The sequence below is a fragment of the Stylophora pistillata genome, chromosome 1, assembly GCF_964205215.1.
Source record: "Stylophora pistillata chromosome 1, jaStyPist1.2, whole genome shotgun sequence".
Lineage (NCBI taxonomy): Eukaryota > Metazoa > Cnidaria > Anthozoa > Scleractinia > Pocilloporidae > Stylophora > Stylophora pistillata.
Window position 1 is genome coordinate 42446314 of NC_142519.1, and position 15299 is coordinate 42461612.

Below are 15299 nucleotides of genomic sequence, written 5' to 3' on the forward strand. Positions count from 1 at the left end.
CGATCTTGGAATCTCAGACAGTATATGACAAAGAGCGCAAAGCTGATGCGGAACATCAGTTGAACTCGATTAAAAACTTGTTGGAAACACTTGCAATGTAGCAAGAAGCTACGACCGTCACGGCTTTCTTGATTTTATTGACAGTATTTAGATTGGAACGAATACCAAATAGTTGCTACAGTTTTAAGTTAAATGGAACCTCTAATCGACGACCTTATGAATTTCAAAAGTTACTTTACTTGACAGTTGTAAAAGCGAAAAAAAAGGTGAATTGATTCAGTTGTGTTTGAATGATCTCTAGTTATTTAAGTCTAGTGAATTCCTTTCCCATCTTGATCGCTATCTCAGAAATAACTCGGGTGTAGTTCGAATATAATCTAACAGTAACATCCACTGAAATATTAGGCAAGGTTTCAAAGATCAGAGCATGTCATTTAATTACATTTGTGCAAGCGTCTCTCACGCTTTTAGTGATCGCCACTAAAAACACAATCGCCACTAGCAACACAATCGGATGGAAGCGACTCAGTTTGAGGTTATAGAATGGAGAATGCATTGAACAGTAACTCTGCTGTCCTTTATAATACGCTGACGCCTGGTTATCAAACAGTGGCTGATTGACATCCTTCCTTAACGAAACGTTAGTAAGAGCCTCTCGTCAAAAAGGATACTCGCTGATTCTTGGAATTTGTTTGGAATGACTGTTTCGGTTTTGGAGACTAGCTTAGGACTGAGTTAAATGAAAAAAAAAAATCAGATAGCATAACGTTTCTTTTAGGATCCCAGCGTCACGTGTCACTTTATTCGCGGAGGAGATGATATACAACCAGTCTGGGTGATTCTCTCATATACTAGGCGAAGAAAACATTCTAAAGAGCGAAAAGATGGTGTGTGTTCTAACCATTTTTAATGAAATAGGCCATTTCACTTTTTAGAGTATGTGAGCGAACGAAAACTTGTAATACTGAGAATGAATTCTAATTAAGTATATTTGGAAATATTTGGAGACTGGCCATCCATTCCCAGTTCAGATTCAAAGAGTCCTCGAGATGCAGAACTGTTTGTGACGAACCGTATAAAAGGGGAGATCTGAAAGACCTTAACTGAAACCGTTTGGCGGTCACTGCTTAGATAATTATGCTGGCATAATCTTGGGTATAATGCTGTAATCGGAGGAACAAGCAAAATTCCGGCATAATAACTGAGGTTCTTATGCGTAAATGCGTCAAACCATTTACGCAATACTGTTGAAACTTTTCCTTAAAAATCTTTCTAGAACGATGTCAGCCTTAAACATGATTCAAGTTCACTATAAAGATTTTGATTCCGGAACTTGAAAACTCTATATACAATAGTGGAAACTGCCTCTTAGCTTAAATGGCTTCAATTGGCCACACGAAAAGGTGCACTACATGGGAAATGTGAACATCGCTTTTATCACAGTTATATAAAGTCTCCTTGATAGGGAGTCAAATTATAGTTGGTGCCGGGTAAAATCATTTCCGAGTTGGAGAAAATAACCCCAAGGGGCAACAAACTACCTTTGCACAGGTATCAACGGCGAGAGACGATCAACGTAGATGATTTATCGTTCAGCACAAAAGTAATTTTCCTCCGATACACCCCTGATTCGCTGACATATCTTCCCAAAATATCTTTACAGCATTATAATATGAGCGTGGTTTATAGCTTAAGCGAAACATTACTTGAATTCGATAAAGAACCCGATGACAGTTTCCACGGCTTGCTTGATTTTATTGATAATATTTGATTGGAAAGAATTGCAAACTATTGCTTTTTAGAGTAAATGGAAACTCAAATCGATGGCCTTCTTAATTTCATAAGTTACTTTTATACACGATGGCAGCCCGATTTGCTAAAGCAGATCCAAAGAGTCCTCGAGATCCAGAGCTGACGAGCAGTAAAAATAGTGATATCTGAAAGACCTCAATTGAAGCTATTTGACGGTCACTGATAGGCTCAGATAAATCATACCGGCATAATTTTGGGTATAATGCCGTAGGCTGAGGATCGAGTGTGATTACGGCATAATTACTAAGACTCTTGAGCGTATATAAATGCGTCAAACTACTTTGCAAAAATTCAGAGAGGTCTTGAACTATTTGTAAATGTAATACTTCTATCAGAGAATCTTATCTACACAAGTTGCCTGGCGAGCCCCACTTGATTTTCAATTGAAAACATTTTCCGTCAAACCTAATCAACCAATTCCGTTTTAGCGTGTTTCCTCGAATAAGCGACCGGGCACTTCCTCAAAATCATCGGCCGAAAAAAGAAGAGCTTTTCGGAATGAGGGTACTTCATTGAAGTGGTAACTTATTAACAAACTATTAGCCTGTACTGATTCAGAAGTAGTTGAAGCTTAAAAAGTTATAGATAAAGTGGCAATAGAAACAGGTTTTATTTGTATTTAAGAAAGCGAGGAGGAGAAGGGGGGGGGGGAGGGGATGTCAGGGAGAGAGTTCCATAAGTTAGCGGCTAAGTAAGAGAAAGAGTAAAACCCATATGCTGTAGTTTTAGGTTTTGGAAGGGACAAGATATAATTACCACGTAAGTTATAGGACGTAGATGTAAACGTATGAATATCATTTAAATATCCTGGATAGTCAGTAAAAAAATAAACTCTTGTACCATATGATTAGAATATTCTGTAGGCGTCTGACTTGAAGAGATTTTAAGTTGACCTTATTCAGTACCGTATTATACGAGGACTCATAATCTTGTAAAAGAAACCTTAAAATCCGCTTGTTGTAGGCCTCCACTTTACCAGAATTGCGGGTGCCGCAAAAGTGCCACAAAGAGGAGCAGCAATAAAAATGCGGCAGGATGAAGGCCTTATACAGCTTTATTAGAGTGTCTCTGGCGACGAGTTTTCGGAATCTTTGCCTAACTTTAAATTGAATGTCAATCTTTGTTACATATAGTGGATACATGTTTGTCGAAAGAGAGCCTGTTATCAATATTCATACCAAAAATGTCTGGAGAATTTTTAGTTGGGAAAGAGAAATTGTGATCAGTTTTTCCCAAAATAAGCGCTTGGTGTTTAGTTACGTTAACTTTCATAGCGTTATTTTTGTACCATTGACTTGCCTTAGCTACTTCACTACAAATACATTTTTCCAATATAACTGGATCAGTGTTTGAGTAGTACACTTGGTGGTCATCAGCTGATACATTCAGCTTGGCTTGCGTAACATGATAAAACAAATCGTTAATGAAGACATTAAAGAGCAGTGGTACTTGGACACTTTCCTGAGGAACACCTTGTTGAAGTCCTAAATGTAATAACTTTCCTAAATGTAATAACACTTAGTCCTAAATGTAATAACATTTGTTCCTAACCGTGATAAAGTCCTAAATGTAATAACATTTGGTCCTAGATTTAATAAGCCTTCAATGCATTAGTTTAACTGTGCCTGTGCATCCACATTGAGATGTTAAAGTGACAACTGTTGCACCAGAGAATCCTCTGACCAAAATTCATGGCATATTGTGGGCTCTCTCGCTGATTTTAAGCAGTGTCTTTTTTTTCTTGCTTGAGATGTACGCCGAGAAGCATTGGCTACAAACCTTCATACGTACTGATGTGTATGCTTTTGGCATCAAACTGACAGATCCTAAAACAATACAATGCTGACCAATCCGGCCATCTTAACCAAAGAGGCTTGGTGAAAAGATTTCATATTTTCGGCAAGTAATTTTTCACGGAAAAAATGCGTTTTCTCTTTAGTAATAACGGATAACGGAAAATAGTGTCTTTGTTTCACGCATCGCGACTGGCATATCATTCACGGCTCACGCCTTTAACATTTCACAATCACGAATCACGGCACTTAAAAACAGTCAATCACGTTTCCCTGAAAACCCCCACATTTACATAAGACATGGAGACGAGACGGACGAGACGAAATTATTTGTCATGTCTGACCATTTACTGATGTAGATTTACTCAGATTTAAAAGTCATGAAAACTGAAAACTTTTAACCTTGGGATCCTAATGAAATCTATAAGAAGACAAATCCGAATTTGCGGAAGCATTGTAGCAGTTGTAAACGATGTAGTTAATTTAATATTACCACTAGTGCTGTTTACCCATTCAGACTACGAACAATCTAGGACGTGTGAAAGAACTGAAGCGGAAACTGTTTCCCAAACAGAATTTACATAAATTTGAACATTGCCTATGTTCAGGGATACAACCCGTTAATCGACAGCAGATAAAGGCGTATTCTTTGCATTTTCTTCTCAATACATAGGACACTTGATTTTAATTTCTCGGTAGCGTTTTCTAAAATATACCACAAGCTGTGGTGGACAGTATGTTGGAAGAAATCGAAAGTGATGACGCAGGAATATTGGCAGCTGAAGGCTTTTGAAAATTTCCGCAGTATATCTACTTTCCTTAGTCTTAAAACTCATTAATTAAATGGTCTTAAATGCAACCCTTTGACTGTACTTTAAGTTAGACTTTGAGAGATATTTCTTAGGCTGTGCGAAAAGGTTGCAAAATGTTCTTGTTTTCCGCGATGAGCCATCGTCTTGGTATTTGGTGAAGGTATTAGGTTCCTCTTTTCTGTTCTGACAGTGTTTAAAAAGGGACTAACAAGGGACATCGATCAGAAAGCGACAACATGTAGCGATCTTTCTTGTTCTGTCAAGAAAGATGCATCTAAATGGTGGTTAGTCTTGTTGTATATCTACCTTGAAAATCAAGTTTCTTGGCGGCGCACAATGAGACTGATTAGCGTAATGATTTATACATTTTTTGAGAAAGAGTAAATGTTGCGTGATGTGCCTTAAGAAGGGAAATTTCCCTTTTGAATTAAGACAATTCATCCTAGCGGTACTACATAATTCGCGCCGGATACTCTGAAATATGACCTTGAACAAACAGACAGAAATTCAAAGAAAAAAAATTACTTTAAAACCTTTCAATCTTAGCACGGGTTTAAAAATGAGCCGTTTACAAAGCAAAAATTCATTTGAAAAGTGAAAACCAAATGTTTTTGACACTGGGTCACCATCGGGGTAAATAAGCACCGTCCGCTAAATTAGTGTTCCTGATGTTTTGAACGGATTTTTTCGAGGGTAGGGAAGGTATTCTTCTTCAGATAAACAGTATCAGTTGAAACAATGTATTCTATTGAATGTGTATGATAACTTCAGCATCAGAAAATTAGCCAAAATTGAAAGAAACGACGGTAAATGACTTCGAGTTGGGCTAGATTTTATCCTTAAAGCAAAAAGATTTCGCTCTAATAAGAATCAAGAATGGCTTTTTTATTTTGAGAATCGAGAAAGAGAGCCAGCTGTGTTTTGTAGCACAATAAACCCAAGAGGGTCGTTTAAAATTTTTCTTAGTTTTGACTGTCTAGCCCTTCTACTGCTTTCTGCTACTTCGTCGCAGACATTGTCCAAAAGTTACGATCAACCACACAAGCGAGTAAGTCACTTTGCGCTAGAAGCGCAGAGGCGGATTGATAGTTAAGCTTGAACAGTAGGATAAAGTATTTGAATAGGTTTTGCTTTTGAAAATTAAAGTCTCCAGTTTTTCTTTTCTCTTCTTTTAATTCCTTTTGAAGACTTCTAAAAATTTTCTTGTATTTATTTGGAAACACTCAGTTGATTGTTGATGTTTCCGTTGAAAATTTTGCGCGGGGAATTTGTGCGCGGCTGGCCAGATTGATCCACTCGCACATGCCCAACGTTTGATCGCTGGTTGCAGTTGTTGTGCAGTTATGCTGTACAGTCAGAATGCTCGGCACCTACCGCCCCAGCTGCGTGTAGTCTTAGTCATAACCAGGCCCCACACCTGCGACTGCAATTACAAAGAAGAAGAATTGCAATGTGACATTCGACATCCCTTCTCGCTCCAAATAAGTCGATGTCTACGTCTAAAACATCTACTAGCTCATCACCATCGTCGACTATGCCTTTTCGGCTTTATTGTCCCACAGAGAGAAAGCCAGCATCCCCACACTAGATTCTTTCGTCCTTTCAAATTCTTCAACTTCTACTTTATTCACCTCTGATGATTTTAACATTCAACGTCCTCGTAATATAGTGCCTTATCACCATGGTCTCAGTTCTTTGACTGATATCCTTTCGCCGACTCTCCAGTATCTCACGGCAGCTGCACGTATTCAACAAGGTCAAGCAGGGCTTCATAGACTTCGTATACTAAAGCAGAGAGTTTCCTGTTCCCTTCGGAGTTTTCACGATCTTTATGGCCTACAGACCTATCCCGCAATAATGCTTGTAACGCTAAAACCATACCGACTAGAATATTCAGTCTTATGTTAAATCAATGCAAGTATTAGCGTACTACATTCGATGCGCATCTCAAAGAAAACTTTCGGAAATACTTCACAGGCTCGTGAACTGTTTTTCGCACTTATTATTATTTTTATCATCAACAATCAATTGTTGCTATACAAAATCTAGAATCTTTTTAAAGTCAGTTCAACCAGTCAATATTGTACAACGTTAATGGGCAAATCTTTTGTGTTGCTGCCAGCTAATTTGAAACGGAAAAGTTCTGCTCTTTACGAGCACGTCACTCTCTTAGTGCCGATTAAGTTGAAGAAAGGTCCGTTTCAGAGTCAGGTTATGCTCTTTTATCTAATGCTTGATCGTTAAGGAGATCAGTGCGTCGAGCAAACCATGTTTCCTTTTTTTTTTTTTTCTTTAAATCAATAAGTAGACCATTAAAAAACGACTCACACGATTAGTTTTACTCACATCTCAGAGAAAGCAAAATCAAAAATTTGTGCGTGAGTTTTTGGAGATCGGTACAACGTTCAATATTCCAAAATGTAAACATTTAACACTAAATAAATAAAACTTTCTCACTCCCCTTTGAAAATTGCACTCTCTGAAGACATTGACGAAAGCTGGGCTTTGTGGAAGGATTTTTATTGTCATCTTGTCAAAATTGCTCACTCAAGGTTACGGTTATAGAAAATTAACGATGTGGATTAAAAAAAGGAAAACAGTGTGTGAAGAAAATGTGGGTCAAAAAACCATTTACGCAATACTGTTGAAACTTTCCCTTAAACATCTTTCTACAACGATGTCAGCCTTCACAATGATTCAAGCTCAATATGAACCTTTTAATTCCAGAACTTGAAAATTCTATATACAATAGTGGAAAATGCCTCTTAGCTTAGATGACTTCAATTGGCCACACGAAAAGATGCACTACATGGGAATTGTGAACATCGCTTTTATCACAGTTAAATAAAAAGTCTCCTTGATGGGGAGTCAAATTAAAATTCGTGGTAAAATCTTTTCCAAGTTGGAGAAAATAAAGGTGTAAAAAACTACCTTTGCACAGTTATTAGCGATGAGAGACGATTAACTTAGATGATTTATAGTTCAGCATAAAAGTAATTTTCCTCCGATACACCCCTGATTCGCTAATATATCTTTCCAAAATATCTTTATGGCGTTATGATATGAGCGTGATTTATAGCTTAGGCGAAATATCCCTTGAATTCGATTTGATTGGAAACTCAATCCAAACTATTGCTTTTTGGAGTAAATGGAAACTCAAATCGATGACCTTCTTAATTTCATGTTACTTTTATACATGATGGCAGTCCGATTTGCTAAAGCTGATCCAAAGAGTCCTCGAGATCCAGAGCTGACGAGCTGTAAAAGTAGTGAGATCTGAAAGACCTCAATTGAAGCTATTTGACGGTCACTGATAGGCTCAGATAAATTATACCGGCATAATTTTGGGTATAATGCGGTAGGCTGAGGATGGAGCTTGCTTACGGGATAATTACTAAAATTCTTGAGCATAAATGCGTCAAACTACTTTGCAAAAATTTAGAGAGGTCTTGAATTATTTTTAAATGTAATACTACTATCAGAATATCTTATCTTATCTTCACAAGTTGCAGGGCGACTTCCACTTGATTTTCAATTGAAAACATTTTCCGTCAACTAATCAACCAATTCCGTTTTAGCATATTTCCCCGAATAAGCGCCCGGTCGCTTCTTCAAAATCATCGGTCGAAAAAAAAGGAGCTTTTTGGAATGAGGGTACTTAATAGGAGTGGTAACTTATTTGCAAACTATTAGCCTGTGCTGATTCAGGAGTAGTTGAAGCTTAAAAAGTTATAGATAAAGTGGCAATAGAAACAGGTTTTATTTGTATTTAAGGAAGCGGGGAGGAGGAGGGGGGAATGTATTATAAACTAATACTGAACGCTTTCTCAAAAAGGAATGTTTTGAGTTCTTTCTTAGTAGTGGCTGGGCTGCTACAGGATCTAATTGTTAACGGCAACGAGTACCATAAGGCAGGAGTAGCATGAGCAAAAGCACGATCCCCAAGTGTAGAGCAGGTGACCTTGGAAAGAACAGAAGATATTTTGTAGACTAGTGATGAGCATAGTTGGTGGCAGGTTTTAGAGATAACAAATATTAGATTGTTTAACGACTTAAAATCAGAAAGAAGAAAATTTAAATTTGAACTCTGAACGATATAGGAAGCAAGTGTAGGTCTATCAGAGCCGGTGTAATGTGTTCAAATTTCGGAACACATTACATTGAATGTGCCTGTTTCGTTGGGTGTGATCAGGGAACTTTTGTGAACGGCTGTGACCTTTATTTCTGTGGAACGAATCTTTTTGTCATGTTGCTTTGGAGGCACTTCTATTAATATTTCACGCCAAACATTGCTGTATTTTCTTTACTGGCTATAAACTTCGCATAAAAATGACAAACATTTAACTCATATAACCTGTTCCGGTGTCCATGACACGATGTGGTATTTTTGATGATCTAAACTCTAAGTTCCAGGCAAACATGTAGTTAAAATTAATTCTGTCCTACGGCAATTTTTTTTTTTTTAGAGTTTGGAAAGCATTCTCTTTGTCACATTTTTTTCATCATATTCAGAACATACATCTTACGCTGTTTGCCGTTTTTAAGACACTTGTCCACGCTAAGGAAATCGAAATGAAACATTGGAGCTTGTCTTTACAACGATCAGCCTTAGGTCTGGAATCATCAGTCACTGTCGAAAACTGCAATAATCAATTCCTCGTGCGTTGTGACCTGTGCCATGTGTTATCGACAAGTCAACGTTCCACATTTTTTGAGAGCATTGACTGAGCGTTAATTACAGAAATTACCTTGTTTTTGGCTAAGATTTTTCTCATGAAATGAATTGAAGGCAGTTTGAAATTATAAAACTTTATTTCTATACTTGGCAGTCTATAATGTATTCACTTGGGCCCCATTGTACCTAAATTATAGAAATTTCACATTTTACTTTTTTGAACCGATGCCGAGTTAATAATATGGGTAAAAAAACCTTGTGAAGTGTTCTCACTTTCTCAGCGTGCGGTTACATTACGAGTCCCGCGGCTCGGTTGTTTCAATCCTTTCCAATTTTATTTGTGTATTAGTTGCGTTTTACGTTCTAGGGAATTAGATAGGTTTCGGGCGCATTAATCATCACGTGACTCAGTAAGTCTTCTTTTTTACTTGGTTCGAAATATCGACGCAAGACTTGGTTTACTAATTTTTATTGATATTATTTAATCTTTCGCGGCAGCTTAGAGGGTTGTCCGAGATCACGGATCATAACGATTCGTAAAACTGAATTGTAGATTTATGCTATCTGTGCGGGTCGTGTAATTTATTCATCAGTCGATGAAAAAACCTAAACTGGCATAATTGTTAAAATTTATACAAATCATGATGAGGTCCGAGCGACTGCGGCCATACTGGGGTCCATCTCATGGCGATCTCCGGTCATCGCAGTGAAGCAAGCCTCAGAAATTACATCGTCTGCCCTTCGAGTGAACAACTTAGAACTTGAATAAAGGCTGGTAGTTACTAAAGAAACTGTTTGAGGCTGCGTCGGTGGGGGTAATGAAATAATTTGAATTTATCAACAAAGTTGAAATGGTAAGTTGGCCACCGTTACGATTATAAAAGCTGACGTTTCGAGCGTTAGCCCTTCGTCTGAGTGAAAGGGCTAACGCTCGAAACGTCAGCTTTTATAATCTTAACGGTGGCCAATTTACCATTTCAACTTTGTTCATATATTCAAACTAAGAGCTTGCTCTGATAACTTTTCTGATGCGCTTAGTGGGAGGCCGCATCAGTCACTGCAGCCGAGTTTTACCGCGCTATAATCCCGAGCAATTTTCATGTTCCTTTGAATCCAGCTGTCGTCCATTCATAAAACACACGCCTCGAGCATTTTGTTCTCTAATTCATCATGTGAAAAAACTTGCAAGTTTCTGTGTATAAGCTTTAATTCGGCCGGATTTCACTTAGAACAATTCACTGAACACCAAGACTAAAAACTTGCGGCAAGCGTTAAATTTGAACTGCCGCGCTACAAATATATTTTATTTCTTCTCAAGAAGTGGGAAAAACACTAAATAAGTGCAAGTTGATTGCAAAAAGATATACATCGGCGAAACAGGCAGAAGACTAGGTGACCAATTCCGAGAACACCTTCGAGACGTGGAAAGGAATGACAAGGACAAATCGAAACCAGTCGCTAGACATTTTAGTCTACCTAATCATTCTAAGCAACATATGGCAATCTGCGGTCTTTCCTTGCACTTAGGTGGCACGAAAAGCCGTAAAAATCTTGAACAAAAGCTCATCTTTCAAACAGGTAGTCTAAATCCCACAGGGATCAACGAACGCTTTTCATTCTACTAATTTATTCATATTTTTCTCGTTGCCATGCTCCCACCAATAACGTAGCTCCATTTTCTGCCTTTAAAAGCACACACAACCCACAATTCCTCTATTTGCTCCGACGAAGGGCTAACGCTCGAGACGTCAGCTTTTGTAATCATTACGGTGGCTAATTTACCATTTCAACTTTGTTGATATATCCAAATTATTTCGTTACTCCCACCGACGCAGCTCCAAACAGTTTCTTTCGAAACTATCAGCCTTTATTCACTTACGAAGCAGTTTGATAAAATTCAAGAAATCTAGAGAATAAAAGCTAAAAAAGTGAGAAGTTATCAGACAGTTTTTGGGGTACAATTACTGAAGCAAAAAGGCTCATATTCGAGTAAGATTTTTCCCACTTGAACTCTGCCATTTAAAGACGTCCTAAGGTGAGAGTATTTTGGGTTAAAAAAAGTACAAGTTTAAGATTTTATCACAGTCCACGAGCATTATTTGACCTACACAAATAAGATGTCGGATTTAATTTTGGATAAAAATATTTTTATCCTTTAATTTCATTACCGACTATGACGTTGATAGCCTAAATCTTATTCCTTTCTCACAACTTTTGATAGCGATAAGTGAGGGGTTCCGTCTGCAACCCTCCCCCCTCTCCTCGGCAAAGTGCAGTGTGCCATTACTTAACGCTAATGACATTGCCTCAATTGCCTTCATCATCTATGCGTTAGTGTTGGGAAAATGATGCTTGAAGTCGATTTTGCGAACCACAACACTTGTAATATTAAGATAATACCTGACAATAAGACCACTTGGTTAGTACACTTTGAACTGCACAGTCGCAAGAAGGTCTCAATGGGGTTAAACCATCAGCTATTAAACGGCCTAAAATTGAACTGTGAACCGTCAAAAATGATTAATTTTCACTGCTAACCGTCCTTAAAGCAACTCAATTTTAATCGTCTAGCGGTTTGAAAGTCTTTTGGAGCCCTATTTCAGAAGCTTACCACGACCAGTTCTAAGACTCGAGGAATCTTTAGACTGGTAGGCCTCAGATGGTACAAGGTCGCATAATGAGCCTTCTTTAAATATGCAAATATGTTTAGGTTGCGTACTGGGCGAAATATAAGGATTCGTATGGGAATAAACAGCCGCACTCTCAACCTAAAAATCTGAACTAGCATTGAATAAAAACAGACTCACCTCGCTTAAGTGACTGTTCCTTCGCAATGTTTGAGTCTTCATGGCTGATTTAGAGCCGTTTAGCTCAGCTTTATATGAATGGTATTGAGGGAACAAAATGGGAGGAAAAGCCTCGATAAGTTTTACGCGATACAAGACACGGCCAATATCTATCGGAGAAAACAATAAACTCATCGTAAGGTTTTTCCACAAATAATTGCGATTTTCGTATCAACTTCTTGATTCTCGAATAAATGGGAAAACCTGGCTGAAAACTAACGCTCAGAGGCCAGCAACAACTTGACTTGAAGCTACCACAAGTGTTGTCCAGAAACGGCTTGTATGAATCAGCTCGTAGAACCGAAAGCTCACATTATAACCTGGTTACAGTATAACTATGGCCTTTTTACTGTCCTTTAATTCTTTGTCTCTGTTTATTTTCTCCAGCGAGTAATTGGAAAGCGAACGCCTGTCTACACGTTCGATAATTTCCCCGCGGCGCTAATCTCGTTCACACTCTGAATATACATAAAGGTGGGGGACCCCAGGTGAGTTAACCCAGATGAGTGAGCCCGCTCAGCTGTGGTCGAAGAATAGCCCGCGTTTACATGAAACCTTACAGCCCCGGCCGCGGGTGCCGGGGTAAAGTTTCTCGAGGTTATTGTCACGCTTTTCGCTAAGGAATTTAAGCATAGACGTCCCATGCTCACGTGTCGAGAAATTCTCGTACACGTATATATTTATTCATGAAAGCGTCACGCGTCCTATTACGCAGTGTTAGGTTATGCGAGGAAGCGTTAACAATTTAAACCCATTAAGGTATGGTATGGGAAACGAAATGTGGTCGATTTACAACGCTAAATATTCCGAAATGTAAACATTTGACGCGTAACATGAATAAGGCTTACTCACTCTCCTTTGGAAATTGCACTCTCTGAAGACATTGAGGAGAGCTGGGCTTTATGGAAGAATTTGTTTTTGTCACCTGTAGACCAATGGAAACCCACTAAGTCAGTAAAAGATATTAACCCGCCTCTCTGCTGAGACTTAACTTCGCCATCATATTCGTAAGAAACATGGGGCTCTGAGGAAATATCGCCTAAATAAGTTACACGATAACAAACTGAAACTGGGCTCCTTGAGTCAACAGTTATTTAAGTACCTGGTCAGAAGAAAACATTGCCTATATTTGGAGAAAATTGAAGGCGCATTTTCAGAGAATCCAAAATCATTTTAGAGTTAATATAAAGCCGTCCTGCACCACCGCGCAAAATAAAATTCGGTGATAACCTACGACGACATAGAGGCTACAACCCCAGCTAAAAAGCGGATCTTATTTTTCATCTGGCTTTCTCCTTCCGAGTCCCGTTGTAAACAACGATATTTCTGCTCTTTCACATCAGTATAGATCAGTTATGCAAATGCCTGATCTGTCACTATCTATTAACAAGGTTGCGAATTGTTTAGCCACTTTGGCACCTCTAAAGCGCGCGGCCCTGAAAACATTCCTTCGCGCCTTTTAAAAGAATGCAGCTATCAAATCGCAACTCAGTCTTTGTGCCGTTTTTTAATTTCTCCTTCCGAACTGCTCGTATACTTTCTGAATGGAAAAAAACTAACGTCAAACCGGCACATAAAAAAGACTCTATGGAACCGGCTGAAAATCATAGGCCTATTTCCTTGCTATGTACTCTGAGCAAAGTTCCTGGAACGCTCTGTCTGTGTTAAACTCTACGATCATACTAAACAATTCATAAGTTCTCTCCAGCCCGGCTTTTTGCGAAATCGCTCCAGTGTCAGACAGCTGTTATCTGTTCTTAACACCATTGGTCATAACCACGACAAAAACATTCAAATAGATGTTATTAACACGGACTTTGGCAAAGCTTTCGATTTCGTCGATCACTCAGTTTTGCTTCAAAAGCTCAAACAATTTGGTGTGGAAGGCAGCACGCTTGCTTTCTTTTCAGATTACATAAGAGGAAGATCTAAAAGGGTCATTTTGGATGATGTTGCATCGCAATGGCCCCAGTTACATTGGCAGTTTTACAGGGCAGCCTACTTGGCCCAATTCTATTTTTCCTTTTTATTAATGAATTGCCAGCTGTCCTACCGGAAGGTACTCAATCTACTCTCTATGCGGACACCAAAATCTTCAGTTCTGTCTCATCTATAGCAGATTGTGAACGACTACAAAAAGCTCTGACAAATCTCCATTCCTCAAGTCACGACAATAACATACGATTCAATGCCTCTAAATGCAAAGTTCTAACTATAACGCGCAAGAAAAAGCCTTTACTTCAAGACTACTTTTTAGGCCCTGAAAAGTTAGTGCGCGCGCGCGAGTAGAAGGATCTGGGTAGAGTTATCTCGGACAAACTTACCTGGGACACATGTACACCTAATTACACCAAAAGAAAATTAAACAAAATTTTAGGTCTGCTGAACAGAACATGTCCCTTGTTAACTAAAGTGGCAGTAAGAAGATCCTTGTACTTAGCGATTGTGAAGCCCCACCTTTGTTACGCTACTGAGGCCTGCTCTCCTGCTCAGACGTCACTAAATGTTAAGGTTGAGCAAGTTCAGAGACGTGCCACCAGATGGATTTTAGGTTTGAAGCCAAGGTAGATGTCTTATGGGGAGAGACTGCTCGCCATGGATATGCTGCCTCTTGCTTTCGTGAGAGAAATCAAGGATCTCATTTTCTTTTCGAAAGTTATTTATGGCTACATTGATATTGACGTCTTTGATTACGTAACTTTTAGCAATCATCCACGTACACGCCGTGGTCAGCTGTCTGCTGGCTGTTATCTCACTTTTCCGGCCTGTGATACCAGCACTTTGCAAGCCTCATATTTTATCCGTATTCCAAAATTTAATGTAGTTGTTTTGATTTATTCATGCATGTCGACAATTTTTACGGGAATGTAAATGGTTTCTTTGTTTCGTTTAGCGCAATTCTCACACCTTACCTTTGAAGAGTGTCATTCCAAACTTTGTGGCGTGTGTGGTATTCCTCGGAATGGCATTTTCTTTCATTAAATTAATTTCATCTTCAGACACATCAACAAAGCGCGAGGTGGCCCTTTTGAAACTATAATCACCTCGCCGGAGGTGATTATAGCGGAATATGACACCATTCTCGGCCAATACGAGCGCGAGAGTTTCTATAATCACCTGGGTAAATATACTAAATATATATATATATATATATATATATATATATATAACTGCATATATATATATATATATATATATATAATTATACCTCAAGAATTAGGTTACTTGAACTTTTACTGCAACTCTGAGTTTCATGCCTCTTGCGAAGCAATCGTCAGGCAACTGCCAGAAATAACGGTTACAATCCACCAAAATTTAAAAGACGAAACAATGTATACATGCGCGCGCAACATACTGCACG

The 15299-nt window shown here is 38.6% G+C and overlaps 2 pseudogenes; one reads left to right on the forward strand and one right to left on the reverse strand.

The window, feature by feature from the left end:
• LOC148742625 (uncharacterized) overlaps window positions 1-15299 on the forward strand; it is a 120140-nt pseudogene that overhangs the window by 57644 nt on the left and 47197 nt on the right.
• Window positions 1-15299, reverse strand: part of LOC148742626 (uncharacterized) — a 66671-nt pseudogene that overhangs the window by 47375 nt on the left and 3997 nt on the right.